At 39.5% G+C, this 21,545-nt stretch overlaps 1 protein-coding gene across 3 annotated transcripts in view; it reads right to left on the bottom strand.

The window, feature by feature from the left end:
* The window catches only part of LOC136836408 (uncharacterized), a 200,178-nt gene that overhangs the window by 10,086 nt on the left and 168,547 nt on the right, over window positions 1-21,545 (bottom strand). The window lies entirely within an intron of this gene.

The following is a 21,545-nucleotide window of genomic DNA, read 5'->3' as shown; positions in this document are numbered from 1 at the left end:
TTAAACTGGCATACTTGGCGAAGACCCACACTTTATTTTCCTTTTAAGTCCCTTTGGTTTGAAAATTATTTCAGGATGGATGCATACGCTATACTGTACTTGTACATGCTGTTTACCTAAATGAGTAAACTTGTAACACAGGCAAATTTTCCATGCACGGTTTTGGGTTCATGTGACTGAGTACCTGTATTAAAAGTACACATATTTTACAAAGTTTTACCACTGTTAGATATTCATCCTGATTAGGATGGGTTAATTTTCATCCAGTACTGCATTTATAAGTTTTGTAATGTTCTTGCTTAAAAAGAGGTTCTGTAGTCTGTCTTACCATAACCTAATCAATCAAACTTATGCCTACATTTGTGCCCCAAATGATCCCTTGGTTCAACAGTATTTACCAACAGGTATCCTTCAATCACATTTTTCCTTAATTTTGAATATACAGTGCTGTTAACAGCTCAGTTTCACTCCCCAGAGTGTTTAATGTACAGCAGGATTGCTATTACCGGTACTTATCACTAAATATGTCCCTCATTTGACCATTTATTCCAACCTATCGCAATTTTAGCATTCTCAGTAAGTGATCAAAAAGTAATTTCTGCAATTAGGAGGTACTGATCAGTCACTAATGTTGTCTTCCTGTTTGCCAGCTTCATCAATGTAGTTTACTGTGTGGAATTAGCATTGTGGTCACCCTGAGAGCTTAGCTCTATTACAAAGTTGATCCATGCTATTCTGTGCTTTTGAGCATTGTTGTGAATAATCTCATATTATTGTTTCATTTCTTCTGCTTTTGGTGAAGATTTTATAAGCTTAGTGTTGACCTGTAACTGAGCTGTTAACTTGTGACTGATAGTGCTCTTGAGTTGGTTCCCATTTTTGTGTTATACCTATTCTCTTCATTCTTTTGGGGTAACTTTGGAACAGCAACTGGTTTTGCATTTACAGTATGGTATTTTTACCTCTTTTCTTGGGATTTCCTTTATTATGAATGATTGGTTATCACGAGGTTAGCTTTTTATGCATTCTTACCTAAACTGTATTTTTCTTGCATTTATATGTGAATTACACATACTGCTAGCAATAATTGCTACCTAATTTTGAGTATACTGTGACTTGGTGAGATGTATTAATCCTATTACTGTACTTACCACTTGTGTCTGTAAAATAGTGTTTGTATTACTCTACAGTTTGTGTTCTGTGTATAAACAGCTTTTTCTGGACTTTCAAGTTTTGTGTAATTTCTAGCACTGCGATTTTGTCTCTTTTGCTATACCTCAGCATACTTGTTAAAGCATATCCTGTACGGCTTGTCATGCCTTCATGTCCTTTCTTGACAAAGACCCTCATGCTATCATGGCCAGGTGCTTTGACTTATATGGGAATGCTTGTCAAGTACACCAACAAGGAGTATCAAGAACATATCATGACTCTGCAGGATAAGGCTACCTTTTCAGAAAACTTAAAAGGGCTTGTGAGAACTTAAGGCTACAAAAACCCATGCAGGAAGCCTAGACCACTGAATTCAGGATGAAATCAGTCAAGATGACCCCACCACCAATGTATAATCTGTCACTGGATGCATTTTCTGTTATAAAAACAGTCTTCATAAATAAATAAAGCTTTGTAGTTGACTAGTACATGTGCAATATACGTAGCATTGTATACTGTATTTACTTTATGCATTTGCTTTATACTACTTATAATTTTATGATAGCTTGAGTACCTATTTAGATGTCAAGCCTCTTGTCAGTCCTATAATATCCAGTTAGCCCCTTTGGAGACGGAGGAACCATAAAAATTATGAGCCTAGTCGTCCCAACATCATTAGGGATAACAAAGGGTCATGGAATTGGACAGGTACCTTGTTAGCCAGACTGTAATTTGTACTAGTAAAAGCTCCTAATAATTAGACCTGAAAAGGAAGAAATATGCTCACCTCATCTATTTAGCACTGAAGAAGATGCTGCAGAATCCCACACTAAAGATTAAGAAAAGGGGATTGCAAAGATGAGGAGACAACATTAGAGGGGCTTGCATCAGAATGAAAGACAGAGACAATCTGACCTGCAGCAATTATAAGGCTAATACAGAAGGTATTCAAGAGAGTTCTTGAATAAAAGAATCAAGAGGTTTCCAAGAAGCTTAATTAGTAACAATATCCACTCACTATTGACTTTAATAGCCTGTGATATAAATAATACTCTGAATTCATGACCCTTAACTTTAGAATTTTATGCCTCTGTCTTAGTATTGTCCTGGTATACCCTAACAAACAATTGTGACAATCCTTTTTCCTAAAAAGCTTGGTCCTCAAAAGATAAGTGTTCACAGCTCTCATTGGACACAAGAGTGCATGCTCCTCATTCCACAGTTGTAATAGTTGTAATAGCAACTAGGGGACAACAAGAGGGAGCAGGTGAAAGGTGTGGAGGTGCAAACTGAGTTTTAACCACACAACCTGATCTATACAAAATTCAGCCAGTTTTCACCATAAAAACCTGACCAGCAAACCAGGGCTAGAAAGGGTAAGCAATTCAGCAGAGAGGGTAAGCAATTCACTCAACCTCCTTACAGAGTCTGGTGCTACCAAAAAAGGAGCTGCATTAGACTGATCTTTTAGGGATACTTCCTCTAAGGGCTTATATGATGGACCAGAAAGGTGTTTTGAAACAAGTGAGATGTCCCATTAAGGTGCTTTGTAACTTCGTAGAAGTGTCTTTCTTTTTCAAAATTCTGGCAAAGTTCATTAGAAGAGCCCAACCAACCTGTAACCCTTGATGGCTGAAATTATGACTTCTTGAATGGTGTAAATGCAGCAAAAAGTCTGCTACCCAGGGAATAGTGGCACAATGTAAATCAACACTTCTTTTGCAACACGAATCAAAAAAAGACAAGCCACTTAGACTCTTAACCATTTGAAAGGGCTGGTGATGAACTTGGCAACTTGGCTCAAATAACCCTCTCCTGATAATACCATGCTTGTTGGCCTACAGGTATGTAGGTGAAGCATGCCTAAGTTCTGGTGGAAATGCCTGAAGTTGGGCTGATGTAGCAGAATCTTCCAGTATGAAAGAAATTTCACCATATCAACTAACAGGTCAAGATGATCTGGGAACCATACCTGCTAATGCCATAAGGGGGTTATTATGATCTTAAGTGTGTTGACTAATTGGCAGAGCTTTTGTAAAACTGGCCATACCAAAGAGAGGGCCAAGTTGCCTGACCTGGTTAAGATGTGTAGCAAAAAAGTCCACCATGGGATACCACACAGCTTCAAACAGAACAATGCATACATCTGGAAGAAGACCATTGTGATTGTGGCACCTGATCTTGACGGCTTTGGGAGTCTGCCCCAATATTCTGTGTCCCTAGAATGAACTTAAGAACCAGGGTGACAATGAGGTCACTGGCTCATAGCAAAATATCCACTACTAGGGGGCACTTTGTTAGGGATTTTGTGCCTCCTTTGTTCCTCAGACAAGCCTTTGTAGTGTAGTTGTCCAACATTATTTGCACACTTTTGTTGGATAAGTGGGATTAGAAGGCCTGCAGAGCTAGAAAGCTGCTTTCAGTTCCAAGACATTTATATACTGTTTTCATTGGGAAGCATTAGTAAGTAATAATACAGTGCCAGTAATAGGGGTAATGAGAGAGGACCTCCACTTCGAAGCTTGTGTTGATCTTGCTACCACTCTAAGTCTAAGAAGACCTTCTCAAAAAGTGGTATTAAAAGTCTTCTTGTTGGCTTATGACATGTTGCTGCAGATTCAAATCCAGCTGATGACTGTTTGGCACCAAGCTCCTCAGATAATTGGTGGCCTAGAAATTTTTGCTACACCTTTGCAGGGGCGTTGTATCATAAAAACACATGTAAACATGAGCAGAGTTTTTGTATTTAAACAGTTAAACAGTTAAAGTTCAAAGTCAGGGGCCATACCCAGATATATAGCCTGTTTTTCAAGGGTCAAATCTGATGCCTCTCCTGTGAGTCCAGACTACATTACTCAAGTGGAAGACCAGGGGAGCCAATGACAGACTAAAACATAGGCTCTTGAACTGAAAGATCTTGTCCTTCAAAAAGAACTGAAGGAATATCCTGGAAGACCTGTCAATGGGGATCAGAAAATGTGTATCTTCCAGATCCAGAGAGATGAAAGTCAAATAATAGGCCTCTAACCTTTCAAAAGCCTTTGGTGTTATAAACAACCTGCTGGAGTACCTAATGGAGTCCCTTGTAACTTCTATGGCTCCTCTGGCCAACATGAATTTCACTTCTCTGTCTAATACTAGGAATTCCTTTGTCAAAGGAATCAAACTATTTATTGTATGAGGAGATAGAGGAGGGAGACTTGTCTCCAGAAACAGATTTGGACTACTTAAGGGTCTTCATCCATTTCCTATCAGTGATGCCAGTACTTATGGAGACAGACCCCTTAATGCTGGTTGACCAATGGATGGGAAAAGGCTTCACCTCCTATGTCGCTGGTTACCAAAGGGAGACTTCTGGGTGTTTTTCCTGACTCCACTGCAGGAACTAAAGAGCGACCACTGCAACCTCAGAGATGATTGCAAATTTGGGGAAGAACCAGGAGAATTATGATATTGTCTACTTCAGAAAAAGAATGAAGGCTTAGTTTTTACAAGTCTTTTCTGCCTCTTGCACTAGGCAAATGGTACCGTCTATAGAGAGCAGAGCTACCTAACGTTCCCACAGCAGCTCTATTTGGTGTAGTATCTAGCGTCTCAGTCATTTCCTTGCTTATTTGTAATATCCAAAGCACCCAGACTCTCAAAGCTTCAGATGAAAAGAGACTGAATAAACTTCTCCTGAAAGGATTCATTTTCTTTACATTGGTATTAGTCAAATAGTAGATCAAAATGTCCTAATATCTACAATGGAAGCTTAGCCCAGGGAGAAAGCTGTCCTCCCTGACCTTGCTAAATTCTCTGTTGATTTGTCTAGTACTAGTTAATTGCTCCAAGGGCCCACTCTTGCCATTGTGCAGCTACTAGCATCTCCCTTAAAAACATCTCACGACGAAACTACCTCCAAAGGTAACCATACCTCTAATGTCCTGGGAAGAGAGGTATAGACATGTTTGGAGGGGCTTGACACACAAGTGACGAGCAACTGGTACACAAAATTTGCTTTTCCTCTGAAAATAAACTGAAGACTGGCCACTGGTCTCTTGAAACCTGACCTAGACTCTTCCTCCCCCTACCCTTGCTAACATTCTGGAGGATGGCATCTATAGTCATCACTACAAGTAACATAAAAACTGAAGAAAACTCCTAAGAATTTATGGTTGAGCAAGGTTCAGCTGATGAGGCTACTCTTGGAGGTTTCATCAGCCTCTCTGACCCCATAACCTCACAGATCCAGTCTAATATTCCTCTAAAAGAAACCTCATCCTTATGGTAATGGATTAGACCTCGCATTCACTGATGTTTCAGCTAACGTCAAGTCCAAGGTCTGTGAGTATATAGGCATTTCTGATCATTGTGCCTCTGAAATGTGCCACCGTTGGAAAATGGTCTGGCTAAAACCTAGAGCCAATTGGGATGGCATTATTGAAGCTTGTCAGGCACTTAATATTTCAGATAATATATCTGATCCAAATCCCAAAGAAGATGTTGAATGAAATGCTGATGGCTACTTTAGTATAGTATGTGCCTAGAAAGGTCATTAATACCAGGACAAATGACCAGCCTTGGTTTAATGATACTGCACATGAAGATGAGCTTACCATGACAAATGATTGATTTATGGTTACTAAAACTGGCGTCATAACATCTTGGTTATTGAAGCTGTATGAAATTGGAAAGAATAAAAAAAAGTTTAAATGGAGTTTCATATAATACACACACACACACACACACACACACACACACACACACACACACACACACATATATATATATATATATATATATATATATATATATATATATATATATATATATTGTCACGAAGTGTACCAAGTACCATTATTACACAACTAACAACAGAATTCAAAAATTTACCTCACTTCAGCCAGATACCTGAACTCTCATAACAATAAAAATTATGGCTGAGTACTCTAAAGGTAACAGTGATCCCTTAAAAAGCTCATAAATCATGTGAAAAATCAAACTAAACAAGTGTGAGGTATCAACATTTAAACAAGAAATATGTTAGAGTAAAAGGGCATTACTCCATCAAACAACTTTAACTGTTTCCTTGGTCTTAATTCACTTCAGCAAAACTAAAGGAACAAAACATGTTTATTTTGCCTTATGCACACAATTAATCCTATTCACTGGTGGTCAATAAATGAAAAACTGGTTTTAAAAACACTATATACAAAAATTTATTTTTAAATTCAAAATTCATAATCAGAATTCACAATCTGACAAAATTACTATTACTTGAAAACAACACAAAAATTTAATTAATCCTTGAGTTAAATTATTAAAACTAATTTACAAAACTTTAATTTATCAAGAAATTAATTTAATCAAGCAAAATTTAAACTATCAAGAATTACTCAAGATTTGAAGAGAAAATCTTAATAAATGAAAATTAAATCAAGTATGCAATATTAAATTATCAAGAAATATTTAAAATGCTAAGTAAATAAATGTTAAACCACCAAAATATAAAATGTGAAAACTCAAGAGATTGCAAACACAAGAACACACAAAAATACACAACAGATTTGTCAATAATAATTTCACTAATGCAAAATTTCCCTAATATACCTTATTATACCATGGTAATAATAAGTAAAATTCACTTTACCTTACATATGCTTGTGAATACCTTTGCAAAATCCACAGAACACACTTTTTTGTCGGGCACTGTTACAGTTTTCCCAGAGTCAGAACTCAAAAGCTAAGATTAACACCAGTGACTACACAAACATTCTTCGTTAACTTCTCTCTTTTGAAGAAAGAGAGAGAGGGAACCAACTTGAATGGTCTCTAAAATCAGAATGAACAAACTTTAGGATTCCAGTGGGAAACTAAACAATTAGGCAACGTCAGAACAAAACGTGATCAGAGCAATGCAATCCTACAAAACATGGCTTAATCGATCGATATACATGCATTTACTCTCAAAAGACATATACAATTCAAGCAGAAAATTGTAAAGGATGACTCTTAAAATCTCAACATGGTCAAAACAGACGGTGACTGGCCAGCCACAAAAGGAGCGCTTTCAAAACAAAGACAAAGAACCAAAGTTGGTTTTCAGAACAGTACATGAAACATTCTGATATCATTCGTCTTTTCTCGTATGGGACAAAGCTTCCCATGACTCGATTGCTATTCTTGCGCTAGTTAACTTGTTATCCTCGTGACAACAACCAAACCAAAACACGACATCACGAGTACAGAACACTTGTTGGTACAGGACAAAATGTGGCTCACATACTATGTTATTATTAAAATGTATTACCAGTTTTAAATTATGCTGTTAAGTTATCTAAATCACTAACTCTTTTGAGATCTGATATTACACTACATATGATACTTCAACAATTATTATCATTAGACATAATACATGATAAATAGAAGAGTAAATATATCAAAGCTATAGGATGATATACATATTACAGGGCAATATCATGAAATTCCTATCCCCAGAAGATTAGTTATCCTTGGTTTGAATCCAATGATTCGCAACGGGATAAATAATCTGCTATGACATTATCTTTTCCTGAAATGTGTTTCACTTTTACATTATATGGTTACAGGCATAAAGACCACCTGGCCAGTCTCTGATTGTTATTTTTCATCTTATTGATGAATGAGATAGGGTTATGGTCAGACAACATCAAAATTTCTTCATTCCTAGGTCGGTTCACATACACTTCAAACTTTTCCAATACTTCGATTAATGCTAATGTTTCTCTTTCGACTGCTGAGTAGGTTTTCTGATGCTTTTCCAACTTCAAAGACATGAAACACACTGGATGCAGAATACTGCTGCCATCTTCTTGAAGCAGAACAGCTCCAATTCCACAGTCAGATGCATCAACCTGTATTACAAACTTCTTATTTAAGTCTGGAGTTTGAAGTACTGGTCTTGAAGTTATAATGGCTTTAACCTTCTCAAATGATTCTTGACATTCTGGAGTCCAAACAAACTTTGCCTTCGGACTGGTTAAGTCAGTTAAGGGAGCTACTATGGCTGAGAAATTTGGACAGAATCGGCGATAAAATCCACCCATGCCCAAAAATGTTTGTAATAGTTCCCTCGTAGTAGGGTTGGTAGCCTTACAGGTGCCTTCTACATCAGCGTCAACAGGAGCAAAAAGGCCTTTGCCAACTTCAAATCCTAGATACTGAACAGTTGCCTTTCCAGACTCACTTTTTTTGTAAGTTGATTGTTAGTCCTGCTTCCTGTAGTTTCTTGAACACTTTCCTTAAAATCTTCAGATGTTCTCCCCATGTATTAGAATAAATCACAATGGCATCAAGGTAAACACCTACTCCTTCTATGGATCCTAGCAGTTGATCCATCACTTATTGCAATGTTGCAGGTGCATTCACCACACCAAATGGCAAAACTATTGATACAGCCCAAAAGGAGTAATGAAAGCTGACAGCAACTTAGCATTCTCATCTAAGGGAATTTGATAATATCCTTTCAACAAGTCTATCTTGGAAACAAACTTGGCTTGCCCAACATTATCAAGTATCTGATCAATAAGAGGCAAGGGATAATTGTCAGCCACACTGATGGAATTCTGTTTCCTATAATCAGTACACATCCTAAATGAGCCATTTAGTTTCTTCACTAACACACAAGGAAATCTATAATGACTTGAACTGGATTCTGCTAATTCATGCTGCAACAAATATTCAACTTCTTTCTTCAAAACATCTCCGTGAAAAGGTGATAAGCATTATGCTCTCTGTTTAAAAGGTTTTCCATCTTCTCTGATCTTTATCTCATGCTTTGTCAGACTGGTATGCCCAGGTACATCTGCAAAAATTTCAGGGAAACTTTGAATCACTTCACTTGATTTACAAGTTTCCTCAACACTCAGATTTTTAATTTATCCTCCAAATTTTCAAATATTGAAGAATTGTTCATCTTGCTTTCAGCTCCCAATTCGTAGCCATCGTCGTCCTCTGTAGATGAAGTTGCCTGTGTTATTGAAACTGTTTCAGTTTTAGTCTCTGAGAAGTAAGGTTTCAAAAGATTCACATGTATCTTCCTCTGTCGTTTCCTTCTTCCTGGTGTTTCAATCACATAAGTTCAATCACTTAACTTCTCTGTTATCCTGTAAGGACCTTGAAACTTACTGGTAAGGGGAAATCTTTTCACAGTAAGAACACTAGAACTTGCTGTCCTACACTAAAATTTCTTAGCTTAGTCTTAGCATCATATCTCCTTTTCATTTTCTCCTGACTTATTTTCAGATTTTCTAAAGAGAATTTTCTAATTTCTCTTAACCTTTTCCTCAAATTCTTCACATGTTCTCCTTGGATTTCCTCTTGCTTTTCTTCCCAATTCTCTGCCAGAATGTTCAATGGACCTCTCATGTCTCGACCAAAAATTATTTAATTTGGTGAACATCCCATACTTTCTTGATAAGCATTCCCAACTTCAAACAACATCAAGGGTAAACCAGCATCCCATTCTCTTCCTGACATACTTTTCAAAGTCTGGTGGAATCTTTCCAAGGCTCCTTGAGTATCTGGATGATAAGCAATTGACAACTGTTGTTTCACTTCTAACAAGTTCATCACATCCTGGAACAATTTTGAAGTAAAGTTCGTTCCTCTATCACTTTGCACAATTTCTGTGTATTCCAAACTTGGAGAAAAACTCCACCAACTTCTCAGCAATTACCTTTGCACTTCTTACAAGAATCGCCTCAGGATGCCTTGTCACTGGACACATTAATGTTAACAGATATTCATTTCTTTTATTTGTTTTTGGAAGCAGCCCAACCACATCTATAATCACCTTGCTAAAGGGTTCTCCTCTAACTCCTATGGGTTGTAGGAAGGCCTTCTGAATGGTTTCATTCGGTTTTCTAGCTATCTGGCATGTATGACACACTCTGCAAAACCTGCTAACATCCTTGTGAAGTCCAGGCCACAAAAAAGTACTTCATAATCTTCTCAACAGTCTTCCTGATTCCCATATGTCCAGACTTGTGCACTACTGCTACCACTTGCCTCCTCAATGGATATGGAATCAGAATTTTATGGTATTCATCCCATTCAGCATTTCCTGGTATATCTGCAGGTCGATGCTTCCTCATTAGCAGGTATGAGTTTGTTGCATCTCTTCTTGATCAACAACTCTGAAGAACAAATAAGCTAACGTTGTATCCTTCTTCTGCAGTTCCACTAGCTTCTCTCTAGTCACTTGACCAACTTCAAGGGCTGAACTGTCAATATCTGTAAACTCTGCTACTGTAGTTTCACTACTACCTTCAGGAACACTCTGACTACTCTGAGTCTCTTAAAAAACAACAGGATCCTCTTCTTTTTGGGAAATCTTTTCATTGCTAACATCACAGGAAACTTCACTTTCCTGGAACAGCTCTTCTAAGATCAAAGATCCTTCACTTGATCCTTCTTGCGCAGGTAATTCCTCAGTTTCTTCGCTTGCAGACGTAGTTTTATTCATACTTCTGGTAGTTACACAACTTTGAAACAGGTGGGGGGTTTTCTTCTCTACAACTACCATAGGACTAATCCTCAATGGTTTGTCTGTCACTATACGACAAGGAACAAATGATGCACCACTAACTTCATTACCCAGTAAAACATGCACACCTTCAACAGCTAGTGAGTCCTTTACAGCAAAATCAACATTCCCTGTCATCAATTCATGCAACAGGTGCAAGCAGCATATAGGAGTTGCCTCTTCTTCTCCTATAACCTTCAAAATAACTGAATCTCCGGTGAGATTCTTCTCCAACTGTGGGTGAGCAACACGAATTACCGCACTATGCTTACTCCCAGTATCACGTAATACCTTGACTGGTACCTGCACACTCCCTCCATGAGTTGGCGGTGTACCTTCATGGAAATATGGCTTAAAAGCCTCCAACCTGCTAAGCCACTCACTGCTTGAAGTTAAATCTCCACTAGTTGCTAAACACTCAGCTTGTTTAGTCTCAGTCTTCCCAACTGTCTCAAAAGACTACCAACTCCTCAAGTTCGTCCATAGATTTAACTTGAGCAGCCTCCAACCATCGTTTAAAACATCTTCTTACTTTGTAGGCATAATCCAAGAAAGTCATCTTGTCATCCTTTCTCAAAGATCTGAATCTTTCATTGTAATATTCAGGGGTCATCTGGTATACTTGTAGCACATTGTGTTTGAGTACCTTGTACTCTTTACACTGATCAGCTGATAAGGCTAAATAGGCACTTCTTCCTTTACCAATAATAACACTCTGTACCAAGACTGACCATTTATCTTCTGGCCATCCCATACCTGAAGCCACTTTTTCAAAGTGATCAAAAAACTCATCTGGAGCTTCTTCTGTAAACTTTGGAATTAACTTCTGCACTCTCACTATATCAAATACAGGCTCTTCAGTACCTTGGATAGGGTTAGACGGTGTCACAGGTAACTTGGAGCGAGCTTCTATTAATTTCACCTCTCTTTAATAATCTTCTTGCTTCCTTGCTATTTCTCTTTCCTCTCTGTCTTATCTTTCTCTTTCTGCCAGCATTCTCAGCTTAATCAAACTTTCTTCTCTTTCCTTTCTTTCTTTTTCTGCTTGCATTTTCAGCTTAATCAAACTTTCTTCTGCAGCTATGCATCTAAGCTCTACAGTACCTCTGCATCACTTTTCTCTTTTTTTTTTCTTGGTTATTTATAAATTCTTCCTCAGCTGCATTCAACAATTCTTGTGCCTCTCCTAACTCTTCATTTATTTTACCAGAGTCCATCAATGCTTGATTGCAATACATCTGATTTGTGCCTTAATCATACCACTAGACACAATACCCCCAACATGCTACTGCTAAAGCAGTCCACTGTGCCTTAGTCAGGTTGGATTCAGATAACTCTTGGATGGAAGGAGCTGCTAAAAACTTCTGAACATTGAACTGAGCCATTTTCTCTGAGTTACTCAACTGAATAACTCACAATACAAAACAAAAATAATTATGTGGTCATTCTCCTACCACCACCAGTATAAACCATAAACCAGAGTGATATTTTCTTTTGTTCCCAGGCCTAGGCACTAAAATCTCTATTGTCATGAAGTGTACCAAGTACCTGGTTATTACACATCTAATCACGTAATTCAAAAATTTACCTCACTTCAGCCAGATACCTGAACTCTCATAACAATAAAAGTTATGACGGAGTACTCTACAGGTAACAGTGATCCCTTAAAAAGCTCATTAATCATGTGAAAAATCAAACTAAGTTTATCTAAACAAGTGTGAGGTATCAACATTTAAACAAGAAATATGTTAGAGTAAAAGGGCATCACTCCATCAAAAAACTTTAACTGTTTCCCTGGTCTTAATTCACTTCAGCAAAACTAAAGGAACAAAACATGTTTATCACTTTGCCTTATGCATACAATTAATCCTATTCACTCGTGATCAATAAATGAAAAATTGTTTTTAAAAAACTATATACAAAAATTTATTTTTAAATTCAAAATTTATAATTAGAATTCACAATCTGAAAAATTTACTAATACTTGAAAACAACAGAAAGATTTAATTAATCCTTGAGTTAAATTATTAAATAAAACTAATCCACAAAACTTTAATTTATCAAGAAATTAATTTAATCAAGCAAAATTTAAACTATCAAGAATTAATCAAGCTTTAAAAAGAAAATCTTAATAAATGAAAATTAAACCAAGTATTAAATGTTAAATCATCAAGAAATATTTAAAATGCTAAGTAAATAAATGTTAAACCACCAAAATATAAAATGTGAAAAATCAAGAGATTGCAAACACAAGAACACACAAATATACACAACAGATTTATCAATAATAATTTCACTAAAGTAAAATTTCCCAATTATACCTTATTATACCATGGTAATAATAAGTAAAATTCACTTTACCTCACATAAGCTTGTGAAAACCTTTGCAAAATCCACAGAACACAATTTTTGTCAGGCGTCGTTACAGTTTTCCCGGAGTCAGATCTCAAAAGCTATGATTAACACCAGCGACCACACAAATATACTACATCAACGTCTCTCTTTTGAAGAAAGAGAGAAGGGGAACCAACTTCAACGGTCTCTAAAATCAAAATGGACAAATTTTACCATTCCAGTGGGAAATGAAACAATTAGGCAATGTCAGAACAACACGTGATCAGAGCAATGCAATCCTACAAAACATGACTTAGCCAATCGATATACATGCTTTTACTCTCAAAAACGCATATATGATTCGAGCAGAAAATCTTATAGGACAGAACTCTTAACAAAATCTCAACATGGTCAAAACAGATGGTGACTGGCCAGCCACAAAAGGCACGCTTTCAAAACAAAGACAAAGAGCCAAAGTTGGTTTTCAGAACAGTACATGAAACATTGTGAAATCATTCATCTTTTCTTGTATGGGACAAAGCTTCCCACGACTCGATTGCTATTCCCACGCTAGTTAACTCGTTATCCTCGCGACAACAACCAAACCAAAACACGGCATCATGTATACAGAACACTTGTTGCTACAGGAGAAAATATAAGGTCAAATACTATGTTATTATTAAAATGTATTATCAATTTTAAATTACACTGTTAAGTTATCTAAATCACTAACTCTTTTGAGATCTGATATTATGCTACATATGATACTTCAACAATTATTATCATTACACATAATACATGATAAATAGAAGTGTAAATAATATATCAAAACTATAGGATGATATACATATTACAAGGCAATATCATGAAAATTATATATATATATATAATATATATATATATATATATATATATATATATATATATATATATATATATATATATATGTGTGTGTGTGTGTGTGTGTGTGTGTGAGATATTTTTATATAAAACTCCATTTAAACTTTTTTTTTTACAGTTTACTGTTCAATTTCATGACAGCTTTATAACCAAAAAACAGTAAAGTGTAAAAGGAGTTTCACACACACACACACACACACACACACACACACACACATATATATATATATATATATATATATATATATATATATATATATATATATATATATGTAATCTCATTAATATTTGAAAACTACTAATTATTATTAGGTAAATCATTTATTTCTCAACAAAACTAATAAACACATACATGTAACCATAAAAATTCTCTCATCTCAGTAAGAGATGAGAGAATTTTCATGGTTACATGTATATGTTTATTTGTTTTGTATGATAAATAAATGATTTACCTAATAATAAGAACTAATTTTCAAATAATAATAATAATAATAATAATAATAATAATAATAATAATAATAACAAAAACTGTAATTACAAAATTTATACATTTCTATAGTAAATTATGTGATATTTAAAGAAAAAAATATCATTTTCCGATCTTTCCTGAAACCTTTGAAGAGAGGGGCAAGGGCAAAGCTGTCAAATATGTTAATCGTTGCCCACAGCGTGCCAAAGGATTTCTGGTACTATCTCTCCCTCTCTTTCTCTCTCTTCTTTCTTTCTCCTTTTTCCTTCACAAATCATGTATTTCCACCTTTTGATATCTAACGTAAGAATAACTTCTCTCTCCCTCTCTGTCTCCGTAATAATTCATAAATAATTTAACTTGATATTTCAAGAAAGGACAACTCTTTCTCTCGTTCGTAGCTAGCGCTCACATATTTTTACAACTTATTATATCTCTGTACGTCTTTACCTGTACAGTAGATAGTTTAAAGTGATCCAATTTTACCTGTACACTCTACGAACTGTAAATATGCTAGTATGGCAAATACGTTCTAAAACATAGAGACATAATAACTAAGAGTTGTATTAGTTCAAATAAAAAACACTGTTTGTTCATAAAAAACATTTCAGAACAAAGGGAAAGAGACACAGAATAAAGAAGTTATTAAAAAGGGGTTGAAAAGACTTCTAAAAATAGACTGGTCGGAAGGGGAGAGAGAGAGAAATTCTGTTCCAACTCTCTATTTTTATGTCAACCATTTACATCTTTTATTAAGGGTAATGTATTAAACTAACATTTAAATGAAATTACAGTGACTTTAATTTCACTTAAAAGTTAGCTTAATTAATTTGGAAGAATGATTAGGGTCATATTTAATGTTTAAACTTTAGAAATAAACATTTATAGCATTTTTAGAGACCGTGCCAAACTTAGGCAAAAATTTGCCTTGCATGGGGTTCTGGAACCCAACCTTTCATAAGTTCAGTCGGTATGACTATATATATATATATATATATATATATATATATATATATATATATATATATATATATATATATATATATATATATATATATATATATATATATGTGTGTGTGTGTGTGTGTGTGTATATATATATATATATATATATATATATATATATATATATATATACACATACATACATACATACATACATACATACATACATACATACATACATATATTAAATATTTATTTACACTGTATTGGATATTGTTTTATATGAAAAGCCTTTTAAACTTTTCCTGTTTTTTTGGTTTTCTACTCAATATCATAACAGCTTCAATAACCAAGATGTTACAACACCAGTTTTAGTAACCATAAATCAATCATTTGTCATGGTAAGCACATCTACATGTATCACCGACCATGGCTGGTCATTTATCTTGATCTTGACGACCTTTCTAGGGACATAATGTAATAAAATAGCCATCAGCATTTCAGTCAACATCATCTTGGGATTTGGATCAGATATAGCATCTGAAATATTAAGTGCCTGACAAGCTTCAACACTGCCATCCAAAGTGGCTCTAGATTTCAGCCAGACCACTTTTACAGTGGTGGCACATTTCAGTGGCACAATGATCGGAAATGCCTATATAGTCACAGACCTTGGACTTGACGATAACTGTAAAGGTTTCCATTAGAGGAGTATTAGACTGGATCTGAGATTATGGGGTCAGAGAGGCTGATGAAACCTCCAAGAGTAGCCTCATCAGATGAACATTGCGCAACCATAAAGTCTGAGGATTTTATCTTTGGTTATATATATATATATATATATATATATATATATATATATATATATATATATATATATATATATATATATATATATATATATATATATATATATATATATATATATATATATATATATATATATATATATATATATACACATACATATATAAGTGAATGTTTGTATTTTGTCTGTCTACTATAGAAATCCGAACTGCTTGACAGACCCAGACAAAATTTTGCACACGGCCTCTATGTCACCCCAGAAAGGTTTATAACTCAAAATCAAACCCCTATCCCGTGCCTGACATACAAACACAGACAAAATAGAAGAAATTTTCGTTTTTATGTCACTTTTTCCTTCAGTTTTCTAAGATTATTCTCATTTTTCACCTGACACTTCACCTTTTCTTCTGGTGCTCCAGAAGTATGATTAACCTAGAACAATAAATCCCCTATAACATCAATTTTTTATCAGAATTTACGTGAATTTTTATCGTAATTTATGATAACAATTAGTATAATTGTTTACTACCTCTATAAAATCTACATTGAAAACCAAATCAGCACATGCATAGTACAGTGGGTCCCCGGTAATCGCAGGGGATAGGGACCACAACCATCCGCGTTAAGCAAATATCCGCTTATAGTTGCCTGCTTTAATAATTAAAACATCAAAGACCCCTATAAAAATTCTTATAACTACATATTTTAAAATATCATCCTAAACTAAATTTATTATCATTTCAATGTCATCTTACAACATCAGCCTTAAAAATATATATATATTACATATATACTTTGGCTTATTGTACAGCCACATACTATTATGCATGGGGTCCCGTTTTCTTTTCCAAGGGAAACAGTGGTAATTCACGAGAGAGAGAGAGAGAGAGAGAGAGAGAGAGAGAGAGAGAGAGAGAGAGAGAGAGAGAGAGAGAGAGAGAGAGAGAGAAATATTAAGCTTAAATAAATCATATGGGTACTATCCAGTGATCAATGTTGATTGAAGATGATAATGATTTAGCTGTGCAGTCTAAAAAATGAATGATGATAAGATTGCACAGCAAAGCAGAGGAGTTACATGCATACTAAACTCCTCTGGGGGTGCCTCTTTTGCTTCTTCACACAACATATGTTACTGTATTAATAACCTTCCTCTGACTTTTTTAGGCTCTTTTGCATAAGCCGTAGAAGAAGCAGGAGGCTTCTTACGATGGTACGATCCATGAACATAACTATGCTCAATTTAAAACTTGCCACAAACACTACACTTCAAATCTTAGCAGACAATTGTGTGAGGTTAGGTCAACTACGCATCACATGCTTTGTTCAACGTGTACTGAGCAACTGTGCATTTTATTGATTTTTTTGTGTTTTGTAAGATGATTTTGAAATGATATTACAGTACAGTAAAGTGTTTTATGATTAGTTTAGAGCATTCCTAAAAAACGTGGGTAGTTTGTAAAACGACGTGTAACTGTTGTTACATACTTAACAAACTTACGCATGAATGAAACAGTACGTTTGCTTACATCACGGTGATCTTCGTGCATAATTTTTATGTTAGTATTTTCGTGAATTAATACATTTATGATAAAAAAATTATTTACTGTACTTGTAAGGTGTCAAAGAAACGAGCAGGTAAAAGTTACTGCTACTTTATTACAGATCCAGGCAGCTTATATTGCGGCCGACTGACGCCGGGCCGCGAGAGACAATGGAATTGACTGTGACCTGAGGTCGAAACAATAAACAATAATATGCAGTGAACGAGTACAAATTACAATACAAAACATACAGAGCTACAATATGGATACAGTCTTGATGCCTGTGAATGAAGAAACATGTGATACACAGTGTGTGACATTTGTATAAATACGCATAAAGTAAAAATGATTAAAATGCGTGACCTGGCACGTTTTAGGCGTGACTAATTGAGCTTGAAGAAAATGGGAAGTCACCAAAGAAAACAAGCTCAGCGGAGACTTAATTAATGGCGCCGCCGAAACACTATCCTGGCGCCGATGTGGTGACTTTACAAATACTCCCCCCCCAAGACGAGGGACGCGTCTGACTAATCCCTGTATCTGCTGGGACGCTGAAGGTGCTGCGGCTCCTTGAAGATAACGGAGGGGCCTCCGCCTGTGAGGCTGCTGGTTGGGCGGTCCTTCCTGGGGCGGCCGGCGCCTGCGGGGTGAGGGCGTGCTGGAGTGCGGTTGGGCGGAAGGGGTGCTGCGTCGCTGCGGGACTCTCCGACAGGAAGGCGGGCTTTAACCGGTCTATGGAAACCCAGTCGTCCTTGCCTGGGAGTGCCAGCTGGAACGCCTTGCTGTTTCGTTCAAGCACGCGGAAGGGTCCCCTGTAGGGCTTAGTTAGTGGTGGACGGACGGCGTCGACTCTGACGAAGACGTGGGTGGCGGATGACAGCTGTGGCGGCATGAAGGTGGTTGCTTTGTCGATGTATGAGCGCCTGCAAGGGGCGAACTTGCCGGCCACGTCGCGGAGCCTCTGCAGTGATGGGGAGTGGCGTTCGTCCGTCACGAGCTCTCCCGGCACCACGAGGGGTTCCCCATAGGTTTGTTCAGCTGCGGATGGGGTGCCGTCGGCTCTGGGGCGGTCCTCAACCGAGGAGGACCCACGGCAGCTGATGTTTCCAGTCCTCGGCGGTGCAGCGGGCCATGAGGATGACTTTAGGGACCTGTGGAACCGTTCGACCAGGCCGTTGGCCGCTGGGTTGTACGCTGTGGTGGTGTGGTGCGTGGTTCCCAGCAGTTGAGCCAGGGCAGACCACAACTCGGAGAGGAAGCGGGGCCCCTGTCGGTTGTGATGTGGTCCGGGGCGCCAAAGCGGCTAACCCAACTGGAGAGCAGGGCCTCGGCGCACGCGCTGGCGGTGGCTTCTTGCATGGGTGTGGCCGGGCCACCTCGTCGAACGGTCTACCACCGTCAGGAGGTATCTGGATCCGCCTGATGGGGAAGGGGCCCGACGACGTCGATGTGATGTGGCGGCGGCGCCCTGGCTGTGGGAACTCGCCTACCCCCGACTGCGTGTGACGACCCACCTTACTGGTCTGGCACTGCAGGCACTGTTTTGCCCAGGCCGTGGCGTCCTTTTGCACCCGTGCCAGACGAACTTTTTTGAAAGCAGTTTGGCCGTGGTCCTGCCGGAGGGTGTGAGAGGCCGTGAATTATGTCGAATACCTGGCGGCGTGAGGCTGGAACCAAGGGCGGGGCTGACCTGTGCTGATGTCACAGAGCAGGCTGGGGCCTTCGGGGGCGAGGGTCACGTCCCGCCACTTGAGGATGTGATGGCGGTGCGGTATGCTGGGGTTTCTGGGTCAGCGGCCTGTTCTCTGGCAAGGTCCTGGTAATCTACACCAAGCTGCACTGCGTTCAACTCGACTCTGGAGAGGGCGTCTGCTACGGGATTTTTCTTGCCGGGAGGTACCTGACAGAACAGGTAAATTCGGCTATGGCTGAGAGGTGGCGCTGCTGTCTGGAAGACCATGCGTCCCCCTGCTTCGTGAAGGCGTGAACCAGTGGCTGGTGGTCTGTGAAGATTGTGAAGGGCGTCCCCTCCAGGAGGAACTTGAAGTGCCGAACTGCGCGGTACATCGCGCAGAGTTCCCTGTCGAAGGTGCTGTAGCGGGTCTCTGCGGGACTGAACTTCTTGCTGAAGAAGGCGATGGGCTGGGGGGCGCCGTTGATGATTTGCTCCAGAACAGCACCGCAGGCGACGTTACTGGCGTCTGTCGTCAGCTGGAGGGGGGCCTTGGGATCCTGGTGTGCCAAGGCGGTTGCCTTGGTGAGGGCGGCCTTCGTCAAGGAAAAGGCCTGCTGCTGGCTGGGTCCCCAAGACAGGGACTTGGTTGGCCTTTTAGGACTGCCGTCAGGGGGCCGTGGTGTGCGCGATCCCGGGATGAACCGCCTGTAGAAGTTTACCATCCCAAGGAACTCCTGGACGGCCTTGATGGAGGTGGGTGTCGGGAACTTGGCTACGGCTGCTACTTTCGATGTAAGAGGGCGGACGCCTGTCGGAGACACCTCGTGACCCAGGAATTCTGCTTTCTGGGCGCCGAAGGTACACTTGTCGAAACGGACGACGAGGCCGTTCTCTTGGAGCACTGGAGGACTGCTTTGATGTGTCTCTGGTGTTCGCTGTGAGACCTGGAAAATATGAGAATGTCGTCGATTTAGCAGACGCAGAATTTTAGGTCCCCAGGATGCTGTCCATGAGCCGCTGGAAGGTGGCCCCCGTTCCTCAGCCGAAGGTGGAGAAGGCGAACACATAGGACCCGAAGGGCATGATGATGGCTGTCTTTGGTATGTCCTCTGGTGCAACAGGTACCTGGAAATAAGATTTAAGAAGGTCCAATTTAGTGAATATTTTGGCCCGTGAAGGGAGGCCGTGAGGTCTTGCATGTTGGGTAGAGGGTAGTGGTCGGGCTCTGTTGCAATGTTGAGCCGCCTGTAGTCGCCGCAGGGTCTCCAGGAGCCGTCCGGTTTCTGCACCATGTGGAGGGGGGCCCATGGACTGGAGGCTTTCCTGCAGATGCCCATCTGTTTCATCTCCGCGAATGCTTTTTCGCCTCCTGAAGGCGCTGAGGGGGGGAAGCCTGCGGAACTTCGCATGTGTCGGGCGCCCTTTAGTCACTATATGGTGGTATATGCCGTGCTTGGCTGGGGCCCCGGGACTTGGCGAAGCTCAGGCTTAAATATCTCAGGGAACTCCGACAGTAGGTGTGCATACTGGTGGGGCGACGGCGCTGATGGTGGGTCTGGGTCCCGCGTTAATGGGAGAGACCGGCAGGAGTTGGTATCGAGGAGCGCTTGCGCCCCACGTCGACTAGCAGGCCAAAGTGCGCCAGAAAATCGGCCCCCAGGAGTGGGGTTCCCTCGTCCGCGACGATGAAGTCTCAGGAGTAACTCTGGCCAAGGATGGAGATCGACAGGAGCCTGGTGCCGTAGGAGAGGATGGGGGTTCCGTTGGCGGCCGTCAGGAAAGCGGCCGGGTCTGGTGTCTGGTTGCGGTCCTCTCTGGATGCTGGGAAGACCGATTTAAAGGCCCCTGTGTCGACCAGCATCATCCTGCCGGAGACGGTGTCGCGGACGTAAAAACCTACTGTTTTGAGGCCCTGGGTTCTTCGGCTGCCATGGCGGCCTGTCCTGCTGGCCGCGCCACCCCGTTTTTTGAACGGGCGAATGAGCAGGGGGCAGGCAGTTTGGGCGTCCTTTCCGAACCACTTGTGGTAGCGACAGAAGCCCGGGGACCTCCATCTGCTGTGGTTCGGTGGACGTCTGTTGGCGATGGCGTTGACGGGCTGCTCGTCCTCTTCAGGCTGGACGGAGCTGACCGGCTGTGTGGCCGGTTTTAGCCGCTGTGAAGCCTTGACGG

The sequence above is a fragment of the Macrobrachium rosenbergii genome, chromosome 56 (genome assembly GCF_040412425.1).
Source record: "Macrobrachium rosenbergii isolate ZJJX-2024 chromosome 56, ASM4041242v1, whole genome shotgun sequence".
In the NCBI taxonomy this organism is placed as follows: domain Eukaryota; kingdom Metazoa; phylum Arthropoda; class Malacostraca; order Decapoda; family Palaemonidae; genus Macrobrachium; species Macrobrachium rosenbergii.
This window is presented reverse-complemented; position numbering and strand designations above follow the sequence as displayed.